The sequence below is a fragment of the Rhinoderma darwinii genome, chromosome 4, assembly GCF_050947455.1.
Source record: "Rhinoderma darwinii isolate aRhiDar2 chromosome 4, aRhiDar2.hap1, whole genome shotgun sequence".
Taxonomy (NCBI): domain Eukaryota; kingdom Metazoa; phylum Chordata; class Amphibia; order Anura; family Rhinodermatidae; genus Rhinoderma; species Rhinoderma darwinii.
The window spans coordinates 122,458,116-122,482,562 of NC_134690.1; positions in this window are offsets into that span (position 1 = coordinate 122,458,116).

Here is a 24,447-nt window from a genome sequence, read left to right on the forward strand (position 1 = left end):
CTCCTCACATGCACTCTGCGCTGTGAGGAGGAGGAGATAGAGCGCAAGCGACGGAAAACCCGGCCATCACTCGGGACACATTCCGGTGATGGCCGTGTATTACCCGGACCCATAGACTTCTATGGGAGCCGGGCGGCCGGGTACCCGGCCGAAAATAGAGCATGTCCTATTTTTTGATGGCCGGTTTTCCCGGCCGTCAAAAAATCGGTCATGTGAATAGCCCCATTAGGGGGTCTATTATTCCTAATGCAGCCGGGTGCCGGCCGATTTATGAACGGCCGGCACCCGGCAGGGAAACCCTGTCGTGTGAATTAGGCCTAAATGAAAGATGGCAAAACCTGCCAATTTCATATGCAATGTTTGGGGGGCGAGTGTTCCGACCCTCCCCTGATGTCAGAGGAAATAGGGATCCTTTGTTTCCGCAGGAGATGAGCCTCTGCCAGAGGTGTCTGGCAGTGGCTTATTACACTCTCTCCATCAAAAACAAAAAAGTGCACACTCGGCATGGGCAAGTCGGGAAGAATAGTTGGCAGCTTAACAAGAATTCGGGCAACAACTATCGTAAGGGCACGGCCAGACGTGGTGGAATTGCTGTGGAATTCCGTGGGGGACAGTCCGCAGTGGAATTCCCCAGTGGCCGTTTTTTACATTTGTTTCAATACATTTTTAGGCAAGTTAGTTCAGATATTGAGGTAAACTCCGCTGCAGACCATAGTCTGTGGTGCGGAATTTTCCCTCCGCAGCATGTAATGTCTGTTGCGGAGAAGAAGCGGAATTTTACTGCGGATTTCAGCCTTTGCAATGCAAAAACTGAAATCTGTGGCAGGTCCTCTGTCTTTTCTGCAACGTCTGAATTACCTGTCAAATATGCAAAGGTTGGTGCAGATTCGTTGCGTAATTGCCCCAAATCTGCACCAACTTTTGCAGCGCAAAAACTCTGCCACGTGTGAACATGCCCTTAGTGTATGGGCAGCTTACGCAAAAATAAGGCCATGTTCAGACGTGGCAGAATTTTTCCGCCGCAAATGTTGGTGCAGATTCGGGCCAATTACGCAACGAATCTGCAAAAAAATTTGCATATTTGACAGGTAACTCAGATGTTGCAGATATCACAGCGGACTTGCCACAGATTTCAGTTTTTGCATTGCAAAGGCTGAAATCCGCATTGAAATTCCGCTTCTTCTCCGCAACATAATTAGCATGCTGCAGAGGGAACATTCTGCACCGCAGCCTAAATTCCGCACAGTTATTTTCCGCAACATCTGAACTAAGTTTCCTAAAAATGTATAGAAACAAATGTAAAAAAACGGCGTCTGCAGAATTCCGCTGCGAACTGTCCGAAACCGAATTCAACAGCAATTCTGCCACGTCTGAATGTGCCCTAAAAATCATTGACCAGTTGGTCAATACAAATAGGCCATAATGTGCATGAGGTCAAACTGAAGTCTGTTCTAAAGTTATAAAAAAAAAAATATTGGATGGGATGGACAGTCTGTTGAATTGTATAGTCCTCCAGCCTTCCAGTTCGCTAATATTATCTGGCAACATTTCATAATAAGGCTGATTACGGAGCCTCTATAATGACATCAATTCCCAGCAGATTAACTTGAAGATTTGATGTGATCAACCTCTATCAATTAGCAGTGACTAATCTCTCTAATGCAGCCATTTACACACAAGCTGGCCTGCAAAGCAGTGTTTGTAGATTTTAATTACCTGATAAACATGCCAACCTTGTAGTGCAGACCACACACACACACACACACACACACACACACACACACACACACACACACACACACACACACACACACACACACACACAACTATGCTTCATTGCGGGACTGTCAGACGGATGGACATGCATTGAATGAAGGACGCTCACTTCTCTTTGTAGGGAACATGCAGTACAAATGGTTTGCATAAAATGTCACAAATACACTACATTCACTTTAAAACAATTCTGACTACATAAGCTGAATAATAGGTTCTCACGATGTGGACGTACCGTGGGTGATACTGCGCTGACATTTAGATCGGCAAGGTTTTAAAATTGACTACAAGTGCTTTTTACCTGCAGCCAATTTGAAAACTGGGCCGTTTTTGTGCCGCAATGCGAGAACCCAGCCTGAGGACTGCTGTGCCAAGGACCACTTCAATGTCCATTTTCCTATACACTATATTTTATTTTACAAGTTTATATTCAGTCATCTTCTGCAGAAAAGATAAATAAAAACACTGATTAACCCCTTGGCACCGCAGCCAATTTTCATTTTAGTTTTTTCTTTCCTGCCTGCCAAGAGTCATAACTTTTTTATTTATCCGTAGACATAGTTACTGTATCTCTGATCCTGGCTGTCAGAGCAGGTTGTCAGCAGTAAGGCTATGTTCACACACTTAACCAAAAACGTCTGAAAATACGGAGCTGTTTTCAAGGGGAAACAGCTCCTGATTTTCAGTTTTTTGCTGCATTTTTTACAGCCGTTTTTGGAGCTGTTTTTCTATAGAGTCAATTAAAAACGGCTCCAAAAATGGCTTAAGAAGTGACATGCACTTCTTTTTCACGGCTGTTTTTTTACGCAGCCGTTTTTCAAAAGGGCCATGTAAAAAAACGGCCCGTCGGAACATAACGCCATGTTGTATTTCTTTAAGGACTCATGCACACCACCGTATTCCATCTGACATGAGTACCAATGCGGCATAGTATTCTAGGGGCCCTACTATACCTCCTTGTGCCTTAGAAAAGTTTTTTATTAGTTTCTGTGAGAATCTCATATGATCTAATCTGTACCCTTAAAGGGAACCTGTCGCCAGCATTTCACCTATTAAACCAGCAATACCTGGTGGTAGTGGGTGACAGATCATTTCTATATAACCTATAATTGTCTGCTTAGTCGGCTCTGTAGCTTTAGTATTCAGCTTTTTAGTGTTCCCGCACCGTATGCTAATGAGCAGAAAAGAGTCAGATCTTCTCTTGAAAAGAGTCAAATCTTCGTTTGAAAAAAGTCATATTTTAATTCCTCAAGTCTTTCCGCGTTTCCCCGGCCTCCTTACTTTTGATTGACAGCTCGTCGCCTTCCCCCAGCACACAAAATCCCGCGCTTGTGCATTGATGTCCTCTTCTGGTGTGTGCGCACAAAGGGACGCCGGATTATTACGATAAAAAGCACAAAATGTTTGCAGACCGTTATTTACAGTCGGGGGAGGAGTTTAGGAGAGGGGATAATGGCAATTAACTTTTGATAGCAGCAGCCAGTGAGGGATAAGTAAAGTTCAATAGATGAAATTCTGGTGACAGGTTCCCTTTAAGGATACGCAAACATGTCAAACACAGCCTCTATTCTTCTCAGCTTGAGCATCTACCCTACATGCCTCCCACGCTCTACATGCATATATAAATCAGCCCTATGTCATACATGGCATTTCCTCTTAAGCATGTGCCCTACTTGCTTCCTCTTCTTTACTCCTAGTTCACATATGGAAATGAACATTGCAAACATTTGTCATTGAAAATCTTGGGCGCACTAAATACAAATGTGATCTCATGTATCCCCCTTATAAGCTAATATTACTAATAATAATGTGAAATCAATTGAACAGCGCAGTGATCCCTGTTGAGCCTGGGCCTTAGGCTTTACTGGGTAAGCATGGTCAATAAATATTTATGATGCTTATGAAACCTACTTTTAGTCTGCATTACCAGTGTCTGCTTTTGGAATCTCACCTCAGAGGCACAGGTGGAATAATGGTCACTGTGTTATGTCCGTCTGTAGTAATGATTATTATATTTAATGCTCACAATCTGTTGGTGAAGCCTGAAGCAGACTGAGGGACATCTGTACTCATGTGGGATCCAGGTGAATGGAAATCCAGGTCAGCAGTACTTAAAGCCCTGAAGCAGTTAAGCGAAACAGGTGGATTAGTTCTCAGTTTACAACCTGTCTGGCAATTCCCATGGCAGTCACTCAATCTCCTGACTCCCTGGGCTCACTCTAGTGCTCTGCTGTCTTATATTTTTAAGAGGATATAATACTGTAGAGAAAACATAATGGGGTGAGCTAGTTTGAGGGTCCTTTTAGACCAGCTAATATTGGCCGTAAAAACATGCGCCGATCAACGAGTCAGCTAATTGGTCGCCGCTCATTTGCTCCTTTCAATAGGAGCTATGTATGGGGACGAGCGATCGTTAGTACGATCGCTCGTCCCCCCGCATTACTATTTTGTTGGCAGCACATCTCCCTCACAGGGAGATGTGCTGCTGACAGCGATAATATTTTCTGCTGTAAAAACAATACGATCAGCTGATGAATGAGCGTTTGTTCGTTCATCGGCTGATTAATGCCTTTTCCACACAGGACAATGATCGGAAACGAGCGTTCGTATGAACGCTCGTTTGCCCGATAATTAGTTTGTGTAAAAATCATCTCACTAGTTATTGGTATATTTAGTTTGCTCTTTATATGACTATATACCTATTTTATTCAATACTATGGTTTTAGAGAAAACCAAAAAAGAGAGAATACAAATGGGCACGGAGAGCAAGGAAAAATATCTAGAAACAATAAAACATAGTGCAACAAGGTATTGAAAATCTCACAGTGGAGGCACACATTGATTAGCTTCATATAGAATAGTAGTCACATAGAAAACATAGCCACAATGTGTTGATATAGTAAGAACATAATGACAATACCTGGAGATACAACTAGGTGAAAATTGGTGAACAATGCCCAGGTAGGACTGGACCCACACCACCACCGCACTCACGATGCGTGTTTCGCCGTAGCTTCATCAGGAAAATTGTCATTATGTTCTTACTATATCAACACATTGTGGCTATGTTTTCAATGTGACTACCATTCTATATGAAGCTAATCAATGTGTGCCTCCACTGTGAGATTTTCAATACCTTGTTGCACTATGTTTTATTGTTTCTAGATATTTTTCCTTGCTCTCAGTGCCCATTGGTATTCTCCTGTAGGACCTTGACACAATTTATACTTCTGCCACTTCTACCGTGATTTTTCTTTCTCTGTCCTAATGTATGGGTTGCACTTGTGATTTTATTTCATCCATATATGTTTGTATATTTTAAATGTTTATCCATTAAAATATTTATTTTTATTGCATGCTAAAGGTCGTGTTGTGTTCTCTTTTGGTTTTCTCTAAATAGGTTACACATACCATTATATTCAGGGTCTTTCTATTTATTGGTTTTCTAATACTATGGTTTTACTTTCTATGTAAGAAGGCGAGTTTAAATTAAAAGTGTTTATTCATGTATTTATTATTCCAAAGGTGGGCAAAATTTTGTGGACTTTAAGAGCCAGTCAGACCACTCTAGAAGCAAATTTACCTTTTGTCCAAAGAAATCAAAAGAAAACATCCCAAAAAGTTGCTGGTAGCAAATTTCTGGGTGAATTTGGCTCTTAGGATTTGTTTAACACTTTTACTAGGCTACTCGAACTAGAATAAATAGACACAAAAACATAACATGGCAGCTTATAGTAGACATGTAGCTTAAAACTAGAGAATGCTCTACTAAAAATTACTATAATGCCTAGTAACAATCACTACTGTTCATAGACAAATGTACGGAAGAGAGACTGTCACCTTATACTAACTAAAGCAGTGATTGTTCAAAAAGAGTGTAATAAATGCAAGAGTGCCATTACGCATTAGATGAAAGTCGGCTGAACCCGCCAATTTTGTTGGGACCGACTATCTAATGTATAAGGGAGTGCCCCAACCCCTCCCCCATGTCGAGGAAAAGAAGGATTGGGCATATTAAATTTCAACATGATCAATCCTTTTGTTTCAATGAGAGATGGGTCCGGCAGCAGCTCCTAGTCTTCTCCCCATTGAAAATATATGCTCATTTGGACAACCGTACATGTCTATGGGGGTGTCAGGAAAAATAACTGTTGGCCGAACAGCTATTCTAAGTGTACAGCTAGTGTAAGTATACAGCTTAAGGGTATATTCAGTGTTGTTACGGCCACTAGGTGTCTCCCTTCCTGTAATCTGCTGTCCACACCATGTTGTCAAGCAAAATCCGTCTGTAGTTATAGAGCAGAGGAGACGGACTGCAGGAAGTGGGGATGTTTCTCATCACAGCCTGCAGATAGAAGTCTATGGAGAGGGGGGAGCAGGAGAAGGAAGCAGAAAGAGAGAGACAAAGACACGCTACCCATATAAGTCTATAGAGAGGGGAGAGGGTAAGACGAGGAGCAGAGGGAGGAGACACATACATGCTGCCCATAGATGTCTATAGAGAGGGGAGGGGTGCAGGGGGAGGGGGCAGGGAGACACAGACATGCTGCCCATAGAAGTTTATGGAGTGGGGAGAAGGAGCAGGAGGAGGGAGCAGAGAGAGAGAGACACAAACACCCTGTCCATACAAGTCTATGGAGACGGAATGGGAGAAAGAAGCAGAGTGAGAGAGACACAGACATGCTGCCCATGCAAGTTAATGGAGGCTGAAGGAGGAGCAGGAGGAGTAAGCAGAGTGAGAGACACAGACATGCTGCCCATAGAATTCTACAGAGATGGGAGAGGAAGCAGGAGGAGAAAGCAGGAGCAGAGAGACATGGAAGGGAGCAGAAGCAGAGTGAGACGCAGACATGCTGCCCATACAAGTCTATGGAGAGGGGAGGAGGAGGAAGCAGAGTGAGAGCTACAAAGACACTGCTGTCCACTGACATCTATGGAAAGGGGAGATGGGAGCAGGGGGGAGAGAGAGACAGGCTTCCTGTAAGAGTTACATGCCACCCCAGTGCTAGATTCTCAGCTACACTGCTTAGTACTGCTGTATAATCTCCATGCTGCTTCTATATGTGTGTGTGTGTGTGTGTGTGTGTGTGTGTGTGTGTGTGTGTGTGTGTGTGTGTGTGTGTGTGTGTGTGTGTTTTATATATATATATATATATATATATGTGTGTGTGTGTGTGTGTGACAGAGATGAGAGTGCAGGATTCTCCTCTTATTTGTATACAGTGTATTACAGACATGATAGCCATTGGGCTCCGCCCACTAGCTCAGAGAAAACTGGGAATTAGAGATATAGCCTGCAGAAAGGGAAAACTGCTATAAAATTGCAGGGTGCAAGTCAAACAATAGCCAGAAATAGTGTTCATTATCATGTACACACACGTGACAGTTTATTCTCAACCGTCATCTGAAAAAAGGTACAATTTAAAGTGTAGCTAAACATTTGACAAACTTCTGACATGTCAGAAGTGTGTATTGGTGGGAGTCCGAGCACTGAGACTCCCACAAATCGCTAGAACGAAGCTGCTGAAGCGCTCGTGTGAGCGCTCAGCCGCTTCGTGTCTGTTCGGATTTTTCCGGAAAGCCAATATATTGGAGACTTTCTCATAGACTTTCTATTGAGTCCGTACACCGATACATTTGTTTCCGGAAAAAGCAGAATAGACACGAAGAGGCTGAGCGCTCACACGAGCGCTTCAGCTGCTTCGTTCTAGCGATAGGTGGGGGTCTCAGTGCTCAGACCCCCACCAATCAAAACTTCTGACATGTCACTATGACATGTCAGAAGTTTGTCAAACGTTTAACTACACTTTAAGGCTGGGTTCACACGAGCACATTAACGTCCGTAATGGACGGACGTATTTCGGCCAGAAGTCCCGGACCGAACTCAGTGCAGGGAGCCGGGCTCCTAACATCATAGTTATGTACGACGCTAGGAGTCCCTGCCTCTCCGTGGAACTACTGTCCCGTACTGAAAACATGATTACAGTACGGGACAGTAGTCCTGTTGCTAGGAGCCCGGTACTTCCGGCCGAAATACGTCCGTCCATTACGGACGTTAATGTGCTCGTGTGAACCCAGCCTAAGTATTTAAACTCCTTTAAGGGGTATTCCCAACTTAGACATTTATGGCATAAAGGATTCGCCATAAAAGTCTGATAGATGCTGGTCCCAGCTCTGGGACTTGCACCTATATCTTCCGACCCAGTTTCGCCCGGTGTGGCGGCCGCTGAATGTAGTCGAGCACTATTGGAATGGGGTCGCGCATGCGCGCTGCATCTCTCCATTCTGTTTAATGGAATTTACAGCTGAGCAAGTTCTTCTCGACTGTTTCCATAACTCCCATTGAACAGAAATGAGAGCAGCGCTCCCTCGCGACCCTCTCCCCACTAGACTCCGCCTTGATTCTGCAGCCTGCAGGCACCACACCAGTCAAAACGGGGTCGGGAGAGCTGGGACCTGCATCTACCAGACATTTATGCCAATTCCAATGGATATGCCATAAATATCTAAGTTGTATTGCCCCTTTGAGGCCCTTTTACAAGGGCTGATGATCGGGCGAACGAGCACTCGTATGAACGCTCATTCCCGATCATTGGCCTGTGTAAACATTGAACGCTCTTTTTCGGCTGATTGCATCTTTTATGTCGCCATAAAAATGGTCCTTTGTCAGAAGCAGATCTCCCTTTGTAAACAGCTAATGTGTTGCAAACAATATGCAAACTGTATGGGGATATCAGCAAACTGTATGGGGATAACCCCATCCTATTAAAAAACGTTTGTTAACATAACCCGGATAATTGATGGATGTAAATGGAGCAAACGAGCGCCAATCAACATGCAGTTATTGTTGATCGGCACTTGTTAATAGATAGAAAATCTGCCTATGTAAAACCAACTATACTTATCAAAAGATAAAGTGCATGGAAAAAGAAATCCCCCATATCTTAGCCATGACAGACCTTAAAAACAGAAGTTTAAGTGTAGCTTTAAAGAGGCTCTGTCACCAGATTTTGCAGCCCCTATCTGCTATTGCAGCAGATAGGCGCTGCAATGTAGATTACAGTAACGTTTTTATTTTTAAAAAACGAGCATTTTTGGCCAAGTTATGACCATTTTTGTAGTTATGCAAATGAGGCTTGCAAAAGTACAACTGGGCGTGTTTAAAAGTAAAAGTCCAACTGGGCGTGTATTATGTGCGTACATCGGGGCGTTTTTAATACTTTTACTAGCTGGGCGCTCTGATGAGAAGTATCATCCACTTCTCTTCAGAACGCCCAGCTTCTGGCAGTGCAGACACAGCGTGTTCTCGAGAGATCACGCTGTGACGTCACTCACAGGTCCTGCATCGTGTCAGACGAGCGAGGACACATCGGCACCAGAGGCTACAGTTGATTCTGCAGCAGCATCGGCGTTTGCGGGTAAGTCGATGTAGCTACTTACCTGCAAACGCTGATGCTGCTGCAGAATCATCTGTAGCCTCTGGTGCCGATGTGTCCTCGCTCGTCTGACACGATGCAGGACCTGTGAGTGACGTCACAGCGTGATCTCTCGAGAACACGGCTGTGTCTGCACTGCCAGAAGCTGGGCGTTCTGAAGAGAAGTGGATGATACTTCTCATCAGAGCGCCCAGCTAGTAAAAGTATTAAAAACGCCCCGATGTACGCACACAATACACGCCCACTTGGACTTTTACTTTTAAAAGTCCCACTTGGACTTTTGCAAGCCTCATTTGCATAACTACAAAAATGGTCATAACTTGGCCAAAAATGCTCGTTTTTTAAAAATAAAAACGTTACTGTAATCTACATTGCAGCGCCTATCTGCTGCAATATCAGATAGGGGTTGCAAAATCTGGTGACAGAGCCTCTTTAAAGAGGCTCTGTCACCAGATTATCAAATCCCTATCTCCTATTGCATGTGATCGGCGCTGCAATGTAGATAACAGTAACATTTTTATTTATTTTTTAAAAACAATCATTTTTGGCCAAGTTATGAGCAATTTTATATTTATGCAAATGAGCCTTTCTAATGGACAACTGGGTGTGTTTTCTCTTATTTCCAACTGGGCGTGTATTGTGTTTGTAACATCTGGGCGTTGTGAATAGAAGTGTTTATCAGCATCATCCACTTCTATTCACAACGCCCAGCTAGTAATACAAGTAAACACGCCCAGATGTTACTAACACAATACACGCCCAGATGTTACAAACACAATACACGCCCAGATGTTACAAACACAATACACGCCCAGTTGGAAATAAGAGAAAACACGCCCAGTTGTCCATTAGAAAGGCTCATTTGCATAAATATAAAATTGCTCATAACTTGGCCAAAAATTATCGTTTAAAAAAAAAAAAAAAAAAAGTTACTGTTATCTACATTGCAGCGCCGATCACATGCAATAGGAGATAGGGATTTGATAATCTGGTGACAGAGCCTCTTTAACATTGTCCATTTATGATGGACCAACTTCCTGCTACTTCACCTTAGTTTGAAATCTCTGTTCATTTTATTTGCAGAAAATCATTACAATAGACCATTATGGTACGTTGTTATTTACTATGAGGGGACTAAAGCTGACCATAGAGAGAGCAGATTCGTAAGATTTGATGAAGTTGTTTTTCTGAATCACTTGTCGTTCACAGTCGGTCTATTAAGGTTGCCACTTTGGAAAACAATGACATACGTTAAAACGACAAATCGCTGCTTGATTTATCTCTGTCTTGATCTGTGACCTGGTCTTGGTTTCTATGGATATCCCATCAATGTAAGCCCAGACCATTCCACAGATGAAGACAGAGATCAATCAATTGGCAACCAATCAATCGTCACACAGCATTTGGCAACAACCGAAAAAAATACAACACAGCAGATCAACTTTTTCACAGATATCTGTCTTCGGTCGGCATCTGTTACACATTTGTGTCACAAGATAGCTTTGAAAGTCAGTAGAAAATGGTCAGAAACCGCGTTTTTGGCTGTTAAAAATCTCTGGTGTATGGCCAGCTTAAGGGTATGTTCACACGCACTGATTTCAGACGTAATTCGGGCGTTTTACACCTCAAATTACGCCTGAAAAAACGGCTCCATTACGCCTACAAACATCTGCCCATTGCTTTCAATGTTCTGTTCCCACGAGGTGTAACTTTACGTGTCGCTGTCAAAAGATGGCGCCTAAAAAGACGCCCGCGTCAAAGAAGTGCATGTCACTTCTTGGGATGTTTTTAGAGCTGTTTTTCATTGACTCCATTGAAAAACAGCCCCAATAACGTAGTTACAAAAACGTCTGAAAATCAGGAGCTGTTTTTAGGAGAAAATAGATCCGTAATTTCAGAAGTATTTTGCTATTGCGTGTGAACATACCCGAACACTGATCGTGGTAATTCCCACCACTGGAAATATTGAGTCCAATCACACTGGGGAAGATTTACTAAGACTAGCCTGTTAATTAATACGCCACTCAAAGTCTGAAGCCAGCAGGAGTATGATGTGACAAATTTATTAAGAATAAATTTGTCGCATCTTGTGCGGTCTGTGCGGCACAAAGTGAAATGTATGCCAGCTGCATCCTTGCGTAGTTATCCGCTATAATTTACGCTAATTTCAGACGTAAATGATAGTCAAGTTATCGAGTCACGTGTGGCCCTGCCCCTCCTACTAATTGCGACTTTTAAGAATTACAACAGTTTTCTGGCGTAAATTGCTTGATAAATTCCCTCCACTGTGTATCACTAAATTAATACATTTCATCCGAGAAGTAGATGTATTACCACATGGGCAAAAGTATGTAAGCAGCCTTGCTGTTCAGCTATTTCACCTGCACCCATTTCTATAAACAGCAGTAAAATGGGCCAAACTTAACAAAGTAAATGAACTTTTAACATGGAACGGTCATATGTCACTTTTCAGTCTGTCAAATTTCTGCCATGGTAGAGATGCCTCAGTCAACTCTGAGGCTAAGTTCACACGCTTAACAAAAAACGGCTGTAAATACAGAGCTGTTTTCAAGGGAAAACAGCCCCTGATTTTCAGCCGCTTTTTAAACAACTTTTTTTGGTGGCGTTTTTTACGGACGTTTTTGGAGCTGTTTTTCTATTAAGTCAATGAAAAACGGCTCTAAAAAGGCTCAAGCAGTCACATGGGGCGTTTACAGCCTGAAAAACGGCTGCAAATAGGTCGTATCAACATACCCTAAGGCCTCCTTCACACACTGATATTGTTTTGCGTTTTAAACTGCAATTAAAAAACGCTTCTAAAAATGTGTGGCTTTGTTATGGTGTTTTTTATTCACTGTCAATATGTACATGCATTTTTTCTGACATTTTGAAGTCCTGTATTGAATGTCTAAGGAAAAAAACGCTAGAAAAAACATCATACACAGAGTACACAGCCTTTGAAAAAACCTCACTGACCATAAATACAGAACAAAAATGGCACAAACCAACACAAAGTTGTTTGTAGTGCATTATAAATGTGACTTTAATGTAACATCTGGTCGCACTAAAACACAAAAAAAGGCTTAAAAAACTAGACGAAAACCACACCAAAACGCAGGGGACAATTTTTTTAAGTTATATTTTTATTTTCCTCTGTCATATTGCCCTTTTGTGTAGTCAGCTTTGATAACATGAAAGGCATTACAATAAAAGCAAAGGTCTCCCAAGTCTCTCATACCTACAAGAATTGTAATGCTATTTTAGGGCTCTGTGACCAGCAGCTAACCACGACACCCCTTTATGTTTATTTCATAACTTGTCCTGCGACAGGGTCTTATGTTTGTACATGGGTACCATAGAATGATTTGCTATAAAATGTCTAAACACCAGATCTCCTTCGTATAGGCATTTAATAGGACAATTATAATGGCCATAACACTAAAGATTACAAAGTGACGTGTTCTGAATGACATCATTCAAGGTCGGTTTGTGCAGGTTTTCATTCTGGATGCCAACATCTTAAACAGGTTGTCCCACCACAATAACTTATCACCTATCCTGTGGATAGGTGACAAGTGTTTGATGGCTGTACTCGGCTATCTCTAGCAGTCCTATAGAGAATGAATAGATTGGCAGGGCACATACGTGACCGTAGCTCCATTCATGCCTTGGGATGCCTGTTCTCTTGATCAGCGAGGGTCCCAGCGGTGGGACACCTAGCGATCAAATACCTGTCGATAGGTGATAAGCTGTTGTGATGGGATAACCCTTTTAAGATAAAAACAACAAATTGCTGATCAATCTCTGCTTTGATCTGTGACCTTGGCTAACCTTGTTTGGCACAAACGGCATTCAAAGTATTGCCAACTACTACATCCGACAATGGAAAAAATCCAGAATGTCAGATAACGTTTTTAACAGATATCTGTCAGTGTCTGATATATACTTTAGTGTTATGATACAAGGCTGAGCTACGAGCTTGTGCTCTCCGTTCTAATCAGCACTACTGCGCATGCATCCAGTAAAGAGCAGGGACACGCGTGCGTTACAGATAGTACGGGGCCAGGCATGAACGCGCTGATTACGCTGCCTGGCCCCTGTCAATCAATGTAAGAAGGGAGGGGGGTTAACCTGGGGAGCGACGTAAGAGCATTTAGGAGCAACGGTGACGCCCTCGTTGCACCTAAATACTCATTAGCATAAAGTTCATTAAAAGTGATTTATCTACAAAGGAGGTAGTAAGCAGAAATTGAAAATAAACGTTAGAAACAGGTTTGTCTCATCTACAATACAATGTTACTAGTTTTATTATGGACATTCTGGTGACAGACTCCCTTTAATCATTTCACTAAGCATCAAATAGGGATGTATTTTTCCTAATCACATAAGTATTGTCAACACATGCTGCATTTTAACTAATTCAGCAATCAGTTTTTCTTAAACACTTCTACTGTATAATACCAATTAAACTCAATGTGCTTGTAGTTGACAGTAAATCCTCGAACATTTGCAGTCAAAGTTTCCAAATCCATCACATATGGTACTGTCTGGGTATTCAGACTATGGGCTTACAATCAACATATATTAACACATGTCCAGATAAAATTTTAAGAATGATGACATCAGCCAATCTATTTTGTAATTGTAGAAAGATTAAACAGACAATATAAGGGCTTATTCACACGACCGAGTGCAAAGTCGGACAAGAAAAACGGCTGGTTTTTCACGTCCGAGTTGCACCCGTGCGGGACCCGTTTTCACAGATAGATCCCTTAGAGACTTGAGTCTATCGAGGGATCTGTGAAAATGGAAGAAAATAGGACATGTTTTATTTTTCAACGAACCTTTCACATGGTCCGTTAAAACAACGGCCGTGAGAACAAACCCATTGAAATACATGCGTCCGTGTGACAGCCGTTGTTTTAACGGCTGTCACACGGACATATACAACATTCGTGTGAATAAGCCATTATTGATACGGATGGCATATACTGATAGTCGATCTACCTTGTAATCTAGTTAAGGACTAATAATCGGGCAAAGGAGTGTTGGAGATACCTCCCAACCGTCCCGATTCCGGCGGGACAGTCCCGGTTTCTCACCGCTGTCCCGCCGTCCCGGCCGGTCTTCAAAATGTCCCGCTGGGCGCTGCATCAAAACAGCTGATCGCTGCTGACTGCAGCAGCGATCAGAAGAAGGCAGGAGTCTTGCGGCGGTGTTCTCGCTGGGATCTATGCCAATCCAGTCACCTGACCTCACCGGTCAGGTGACTGGACTGGTCCACTCCCAGGCTGGCATCGACACCAGTGAGAACGACGCTGCAAGACCACTGCCTTCTTCTGACGGTGAGTGAAAGCAGAGTGCATGTGAGGAGGAGGGTCTTTTTTGCTCCCTGTAGGAGTCGGAATCCCCAATCCCCGGCCGGGGATAGGGGATTCCGCTACAGGAGAAGTGAGTGACTACACTGTCCATATATGGACACAGCGACGTCACTCACTTCTGAAGTGGAATCCCCGACCCTATAGCTGGGGATTCCGCTACAGAAGAAGTGAGTGACCAAACTATCCATATATGGACACAGTGACGTCACTCACTTCTGAAGCGGAATCCCCGACCCTGTGGCCGGGAATTCCTCTCCAGGAGAAGTCAGTGACTACACTGTCCATATATGGACAATAAAGTCAGTGACTTCTCCTGGAAGGGGGGGGGATGGGTGCAACCTACAGGGGGCTGTGTGGCATTACCTACAGGGGACTTGGTGGCATTACCTACAGGGAGCTGGGTGGCATTACCTGCAGTGGGCTAGGTGGCATTACCTGCCGGTGCTGGGTGGCATTACCTGCAGAGGGTAGGGTGGCATTACCTGCAGAGGGCAGGGTGGCATTACCTGCAGAGGGCAGGGTGGCATTACCTGCTGGGGGCTAAGAGGGCATTACCTACCAGGGGGGCTGTGGCACTACCTACCAGGGGGGCTGTGGCACTATCTACAGAGGGAAGTGTGTGGCAACAAATTTTAATGAAATTCATCCGATTTTAAAATGGACAGGGAAAAAAACGGATGCAAAACGGGTCAAAATTGGATGATAAAAACGGCAACACGGCACGGAACGGATGCAAAACGGCCGGGAAAAATAGCCCAAAACGGCCGTTTTTATTGGCCGACACTCGGACCCTGTCGTGTGAATAAGGCCTAAGGGGCTGTGTGTTGCGCTACCTACAGGTGGGCTGTTTCTGGAGCTATCTACAGGGGGGCTGTATCTGGAGCCATCTACAGGGGGGCTGTGTGTGGAGCTATCTACAGGGGGGCTGTATCTTGCGCTATCTACAGGGGGGCTGTATCTGGCGCTATCTACAGGGGGGCTGTATCTGGCGCTATCTACAGGGGGCTGTATCTGGCGCTATCTACAGGGGGGCTGTATCTGGCGCTATCTACAGGGGGGCTGTGTGTGGAGCTATCTACAGGGGGGCTGTGTGGAGCTATCTACAGGGGGGCAGTGTGTGGCGCTATCTACAGGGGGGCAGTGTGTGGCGCTATCTACAGGGGGGCAGTGTGTGGCGCTATCTACAGGGGGCAGTGTGTGGCGCTATCTACAGGGGGGAAGTGTGTGGCGCTATCTACAGGGGGGCTGTATCTGGCGCTATCTACAGGGGGGCTGTGTGTGGAGCTATCTACGGGGGGGGCTGTGTGTAGAGCTATCTACAGGGGGGCTGTGTGTAGAGCTATCTACAGGGGGGCTGTATTTGGAGCTATCTACAGGGGGGCTGTATTTGGATCTATCTACAGGGGGGCTGTATCTGGAACTATCTACAGGGGGGCTGTATCTGGAACTATCTACAGGGGGTCTGTGTGTGGAGCAATCTACAGGGGGTCTGTGTGTGGAGCAATCTACAGGGGGGCTGTATCTGGCGCTATGTACAGGGGGGCTGTATCTGGAGCTATCTGCAGGGGGGCTGTCTGGCGCTATGTACAGGGGGGCTGTATCTGGAGCTATCTACAGGGGGGCTGTGTGTGGAGCGATCTACAGGGGGGCTCTGGTGGATGATTTTTCCATTGACCGGTAGCAGAGTTACACAACTGGAAAAAAAATCCCCATGTAACTCTGCTACCTGTCAATTGAAAAGTCATCCACCACAGGGTCTCCCTCTTGACTTTCATTGTTCTCAGCCTTTTGGTTTGTCCTGCAGCTGCCGCCGTGATGAGCAAATGTTATACCCAAGATAGGAAAAGTAGCATAAAGACGATATAACCGGATCCATAATATCTGTGATATCCAGATAGTCTAGAGATCCGCAGTGAGAATGTGCGAATGTTATTTGCAGAGGGATCTGGCCGCGATTTGATCTGTTTATGCCGGATATTGGGCGTGGTTTAAAATATCCCTCTTTTCCGAATTCAAGAGTTGAGAGGTATGCCAATGAGCAATAGTTTTTAGGTGGGGGCACTTAGAAATTACATGTTCAATTATTTTATTTTTTTTATGGTAAATTCATAAAAATGTTTTTACCCTATTTGCCATTCACCATACATTGTTTATTGTACAGGTTGTTATAGGGAAAGCAAATATGTTTCTCTTGTCATTAAAACTGAAAGAGAAAGAATAAAAAGTACCGGCTGTGTCTGTTTTACCCTGTTTCCGTGTGCGTGACTGCCCAATACAGCAACCCAAGGGGGACGCCAGCTCACAATATATATATATTTATTTATTTTCCTCCATGTTTTACTTACGCTCTGCTTCCACTCGTGTCGGAGCATGCAGCGCATTTCTTGCCGTCTCACTGCTCTGCTCCTGTTATGCATACCTGCCAACCGTCCCGGTTCCGGTGGGACAGTCCCGGTTTCTCACCGCTGTCCCGGGCGGTCTGCAAAATGTCCCGCTGGGCGCTGCAGCTGTTTCAAAACAGCTGATTGCTGCTGACAGGCGCCCTGCATGCCAGACATCTGCAGCAGCGATCAGAAGAAGACAGGAGTCTTGCGGCGGTGTTTTGACTGGGATAGATGCCTGCCCAGGAGTGGACCAGTCCAGTCACCTGACCTGTCATCTGACCACACCGGTCAGGTGACTGGACTGGTCCACTCCCGGGCCGGCATCGATACCAGTGAGAACGCCGCCGCAAGACTCCTGCCTTCTTCTGACGGTGAGTGACATCAAAGCAGAGCGGAGAGTGGCAGCAGTAGGCTACCTCTGGCGGCATTGTGGCACAAAGTATAAGGGGGTTGTGTGGCACTATGTATAAGGAGGAGAGGGGTTGTGTGGCACTATGTACAAGGAGGAGAGGGGTTGTGTGGCACTATGTACAAGGGGGAGGGGGGTTGTGTGGCACTATGTACAAGGGGGAGGGTGGTTGTGTGTGGCACTTTGTACAAAAGGGGGGCTGTGTGTGGCGCTATCTACAGGGGGGCAGTGTGTGGAGCCATCTACAGGGGGGCAGTGTGTGGAGCCATCTACAGGGGGACTGTGTGTGGAGCCATCTACAGGGGGACTGTGTGTGGAGCCATCTACAGGGGGACTGTGTGTGGAGCCATCTACAGGGGGACTGTGTGTGGAGCCATCTACAGGGGGACTGTGTGTGGAGCCATCTACAGGGGGACTGTGTGTGGAGCCATCTACAGGGGGACTGTGTGTGGAGCCATCTACAGGGGGACTGTGTGTGGAGCCATCTACAGGGGGACTGTGTGTGGAGCCATCTACAGGGGGACTGTGTGTGGAGCCATCTACAGGGGGACTGTGTGTGGAGCCATCTACAGGGGGACTGTGTGTGGAGCCATCTACAGGGGGACTGTGTGTGGAGCCATCTACAGGGGGACTGTGTGTGGAGCCATCTACAGGGGGACTGTGTGTGGAGCCATCTACAGGGGGACTGTGTGTGGAGCCATCTACAGGGGGACTGTGTGTGGAGCCATCTACAGGGGGACTGTGTGTGGAGCCATCTACAGGGGGACTGTGTGTGGAGCCATCTACAGGGGGACTGTGTGTGGAGCCATCTACAGGGGGACTGTGTGTGGAGCCATCTACAGGGGGACTGTGTGTGGAGCCATCTACAGGGGGACTGTGTGTGGAGCCATCTACAGGGGGACTGTGTGTGGAGCCATCTACAGGGGGACTGTGTGTGGAGCCATCTACAGGGGGACTGTGTGTGGAGCCATCTACAGGGGGACTGTGTGTGGAGCCATCTACAGGGGGACTGTGTGTGGAGCCATCTACAGGGGGACTGTGTGTGGAGCCATCTACAGGGGGACTGTGTGTGGAGCCATCTACAGGGGGACTGTGTGTGGAGCCATCTACAGGGGGACTGTGTGTGGAGCGATCTACAGGGGGACTGTGTGTGGAGCTATCTACAGGGGGACTGTGTGTGGAGCGATCTACAGGGGGACTGTGTGTGGAGCGATCTACAGGGGGACTGTGTGTGGAGCGATCTACAGGGGGACTGTGTGTGGAGCGATCTACAGGGGGACTGTGTGTGGAGCGATCTACAGGGGGACTGTGTGTGGAGCGATCTACAGGGGGACTGTGTGTGGAGCGATCTACAGGGGGACTGTGTGTGGAGCGATCTACAGGGGGACTGTGTGGAGCGATCTACAGGGGGGCTGTGTGTGGAGCGATCTACAGGGGGGCTGTGTGTGGAGCGATCTACAGGGGGACTGTGTGTGGAGCGATCTACAGGGGGGCTGTGTGTGGAGCGATCTACAGGGGGGCTGTGTGTGGAGCGATCTACAGGGGGGCTGTGTGTGGAGCGATCTACAGGGGGGATGTGTGTGGAGCGATCTACAGGGGGGCTTGTGTGGAGCGATCTACAGGGGGGCTGTGTGTGGAGCGATCTACAGGGGGGCTGTGTGTGGAGCGATCTACAGGGGGGCTCATGTGGATGATTTTTCCATTGACCGGTAGCAATTACACAACTGGGGAAAAAAAATCCCCATCATGTAACTCTGCTACCTGTCAATTGAAAAGTCATTCACCACATGGTCTCCCTCTTGACTTTCATTGTTCTCAGCCTTTTGGTTTATCCTGCAGCTGCCGCCCTGATGAGCAAATGTTATACCCAAGATAGGAAAAGTAACATAAAGACGACATAACCGGATCCATAATATCTGTAATATCCAGACAGTCTAGAGATCCGCAGTGAGAATGTGCGCTTGTTATTTGAAGAAGGATCTGGCTGTGATTTGATGTGTTTATGCGGGATATTGGGCGTGGTTAGGGGGCGTGGCTTAAAATGTCCCTCTTTTCCGGATTCAAAAGTTGGGAGGTATGGTGTTTGCCCATGTAAACATGGCAGTGATCGACTCGGACGATCATATTTTTGGCGCCAATTTTTTTTTGCATAGTTTGTCATCAGAACACGTAAGTCTGGCAATAGACATAGACTTTTTTTGCAGCGAGCGATAGGAATGCATTAGGCTGTCCATAGGAATGCATTAGGCTAGAGCTAATTATCTATACAAAAAAAAACTAAACGCTGTAATCAATCATTGTCCTTAGGAATGCATGAAAATAGCTTGAAAATCTCTTGCTCCAGACAATTTTGTAGCTCTGAAATCCCAGCATTTAGAGATTGCTAGCTAATTTCTTGACTGCAACAATTTTGAAGAGATTTTCAAGCTACACAATGCATTCCTATGGACAGCTATTTATCACAGCGATTTCTTTTATGTATACATAATTAGATGTAGTCTAATGCATTCCTATGGACAGCGATTTATCACAGCAATATCACAGAGATTTTTTTGTAGTGAGAGAATTAGCCTAGCCTAATGCATTCCTATGGACAGCGATTTATCGTTCACTACAAGACAAAAGTCTAGGTCTAGTCCCAGCTTAAAAAGGGGGTGTGCTGTCGACAGGATGCAAACGTGTATGAGGATGAAGAATTGTATGAAAAATTGCTCGTTCACATACTCACGATCATTGCTGTATGTAAATTTAGCAAACAAGATAACCCCTTTAATCAATTGTGCATGCATAAAATCCGTTTATACAAAAAAAAAAAAATTGTCTCATCTAAGCTCAAAAGGCCGGCTGCCAAAAGAAGGATGCATGAGAAGAATCTGACAACTATATACACTGCACAATTTCATGTCTGTCAAAAAAGTAATTAGTCGTGTTGAATTTTTTCGTCCGCTCGTGGCTGAATCTATGCATTTATGGAATGATCAACCATTTATGGCCAATCATTATCCACTTTGCACAATGTGTTTCTACAACATTTTTAGAAACTATGTCTCTTCTCTTAAAGAGGCTCTGTCACCAGATTATAAGTGCCCTATCTCCTACATAATGTGATCGGCGCTGTAATGTAGATAACAGTGGTTTTTATTTTGAAAAACGATCATTTTTGAGTAAGTTATGAGCAATTTTAGATTAGTTTCTTAAAGAGGCTCTGTCACCACATTATAAGTGCCCTATCTCCTACATAAGGAGATCGGCGCTATAATGTAGGTGACAGTAAAGCTTTTTATTTAGAAAAATTATCTATTTTAAATCACTTTATTAGCGATTTTTAGCTTTATGATAATGAGTTTCTTAATGCCCAAGTGGGCGTGTTTTTACCTTCGACCAAGTGGGCGTTGTACAGAGGAGTGTGACGCTGACCAATCAGCGTCATACACTCCTCTCCATTCATTTACACAGCAGCATCGCGTTCTTACTAGAACACAATGTGGAGCCACATACACAGATATTAACGTTAATCAAGTGTCCTGAATGATGAATATACATGACCTCCAGCCTGGACGTCATGTGTATTCAGAATCCTGACACTTCTGAATCTTTTCTGTGAGATTCCAGCAAGCCACTCGTAATCTCGCGAGATTACGATCTAAACAAGATTTTGTTTCCCTTGCTGGAAATCTCCCAGAAAAGATTCAGAAGTGTCAGGATTCTGAATACACATGACGTCCACGCTGGAGGTCATGTATATTCATTATCAGGACACTTGAGTCTTCTAGTAAAAACGCGATGCTGCTGTGTAAATGAATGGAGAGGAGTGCATGAGGCTGATTGGTCAGCGTCATGCACTCCTCTGTACAACGCCCACTTGGTCTAAAGTAAAAATACGCCCACTTGGGCATTAAGCAACTCATTAACATAAATCTAAAAAACGCTAAAAAAGTGGTAAAAATAGATAGGTTTTTTTTAAATCAAAAGCATTACTGTCACCTACATTGAAGCGCCCATCTCCTTATGTAGGAGATAGGGCACTTATAATGTGGTGACAGAGCCTCTTTAAAGACCAACTGGGCGTGTTTTTACTTTTGACCAAGTGGGTGTTTTAAAGAAGTGTATGAGGCTGACCAATCAGTATCATACACTTCTCATTGTTCCAGCCCAGCATGAGCCACAGCACAGTGGGATTGTGCAGTGAAAGAAGCTGGGCTGGAACAATGAGAAGTGTATGAAGCTGATTAGTCACTGATTGGTCAGCCTCATACACTTCTTTACAACACCCACTTGGTCAAAAGTAAAAAACACGCCCAGTTGGTCTTTAAGAAACTAATCTAAAATTGCTCATAACTTGCTCAAAAATGATCGTTTTTCAAAATAAAAACCACTGCTGTTATCTACATTACAGCGCCGATCAGACTATGTAGGAGATAGGGCACTTATAATCTGGTGACAGAGCCTCTTTAAAGAGGCTCTGTCACCAGATTTTCAAACCCCTATCTCTTATTGCAGCAGATAGGCGCTGCAATGTAGATAACAGTAACGTTTTTTGTTTTTTTCAAAAACGAGCATTTTTGGCCAAGTTATGACCATTTTTATATTTATGCAAATGAGCCTTATGTCCAACTGGGAGTGTATTGTGTGTGTGTGTGTGTGTGTGTGTGTACATCTGGGCGTTTTTACTTGTTCTACTAGCTGGGCATTGTGAATAGAAGTGTATGATGCTGACTAATCAGCATCATCCACTTCTCTTCGTTACCACCCAGCTTCTGGCAGTGCACAGACACACAGCGTGTCCTCGCGAGATCACGCTGTGACGTCACTCACTTCCTCCCACAGGAACTTCATCGCGTCGGATGAGCGAGGACACGCTGTGTGTCTGTGAACTGCCAGAAGCTGGGTGGTAACGAAGAGAAGTGGATGATGCTGATTCGTCAGCATCATACACTTCTATTCACAACGCCCAGCTAGTAAAACAAGTAAAAACGTCCAGATGTAACGAACACAATACACGCCCAGTTGGACATGAGAAAGGCTCATTTGCATAAATATAAAAATGGTCATAACTTGGCCAAAAATGCTCGTTTTTGAAAGAAAATAAAAAACGTTACTGTTATCTACATTGCAGATCCGATCTGCTGCAATAGGAGATAGGGGTTTGAAAATCTGGTGACAGAGCCTCTTTAAGTGTCTGGCCACTGTCACTACAGAAAATTGGCATAGGGGGAGCCAACACAACAGTGGGTCACATCTCTGAAATGGGGATCCAGGAAAAAAAAAAAAACACCATTGGAATCAGGTAGATAGTGCTATTTAGGTCAGTTAAGTAGTTTAACTTATTTGACCTAGTAATAGGTCCTCTTTAAGCCCATTTATTTAAAAAGTAGGGGGGTTGGAATTAACTGAAATCTTTACTAAAAAAAAAACATATAATTTTTTAATAAAGTTTTGCGGTGGAGCTCTCTATCTGAAAGTTCACGACAGTTGCTGCCTAATTCCAAATGCCTCACATTACCTCCTGTTACAGTCTACTGTTCCGTTTTGAAGCAGATTACTTTATAGTGCCTCTTTAGGAAAATAGGGGCCGTAAACAGATCTACATAAATCTAAACATTTAATATAACAGTAGAATAAATATTTTCTTGTTTCTAAACCTTCCCTAAAGTTTAAAAAAGTTCACGCCTCCACCTCTGGTGAATTGACATTAATCCTGATAATTGTTGTAAATACTTTGTAACAAATAGTATAAACGACAGTTATTACAAGATTCTCAAGAAACATAGTAAGATTGTCTTACGAAAACAACCCTTTTCCGTATGGCTTATTAGGGAATATGGACATCATAGAGGGCGTCCCCTGCTCAGGATGCCACTCTATTAGCCACTACGGGGAATCCAGCCAGTCCATATAGCACATGGTTGGGCATTCATTTGAATGACCAACATGTAATAATACATTTACCCATAAACGCCAGCTAGAACTTCCCCCTGCGATAACAGTTGATTGCTGGGGGTTTCTGAAGTTGGACTACCTGCGATCAGCTGGTCACCAGACCGGCTTCCATTTAAAAAGGAGTAGTGTTTATGAAACAATCCCTTTGCAGTTCACAGTCCATAATTCTGATGGTGCTGTCCTTGTTTCATGTACAGTACAAGAATCCGGAATTTCTTAAAATAAGACAGAGTGGAGAAAGCCAATAAGGAAAACCCTGTAAAGGTTCCACTTCCACCCTCATAGGCAAAAGCAAACATACCTTGTTTAATTTAAAGCTAAAACCTATTTCCACAAAGAAACCTTTTATGTGCTCCAAGGTGACTTAGAGACCACTCCCCAGATTGTTGTCGGCAATTGTACGACGTAACATTTGTTTAACCAAGTTTTATTATATACTTGGTTTTGTATTGCAGGCAAATTGGTTGTCACTATTGATGCAGTCACTTTGTTATTGATTGAACATGCTGACCCAATGATAAGGGCGGGTTCACACATGGCGGAATTGCACTTAAATTCCGCTGCGGACACTCCGCAGCGTTAATCCGCAGCGGAGCCGTTTCTACATTGACTTTCACTTTAATTTAGCAGTGTTCGTTTACACGATGCGTACAATTCCGCTGCGGAGCATAGGCTGCGGAGCGGAATTTGGTGTCCGCAGCATGCTCTGTCTGTTGCGGAGCAGTGGCGGACTCATGGCGGAATTTCTCCATTGACTTCAATGGAGATTCAAAGTTCCGCAATGAAGTCCGCAGCTGTCATGCACATGTCATGTGTGCTGCGGATGCGTCTTGCTTTTTTTACTTGACATTTCTTCATTCTGGCTGGACCTATGTATTTCTAGGTCTACAGCCAGACTGAGGAAGTCAATGGGGCTCCCGTAATGACGGGAGCGTTGCTAGGAGACGTCAGTAAATAGTCACTGTCCAGGGTGCTGAAAGAGTTACGCGATCGGCAGTAACTGTTTCTGCACCCGGGACAGTGACTACCGATCCCAATATACATGTATCTGTAAAAAAAAATGAAGTTCGTACTTACCGAGAACTCCCTGTTTCTGTCTCCAGTCCGGCCTCCCAGGATGACGT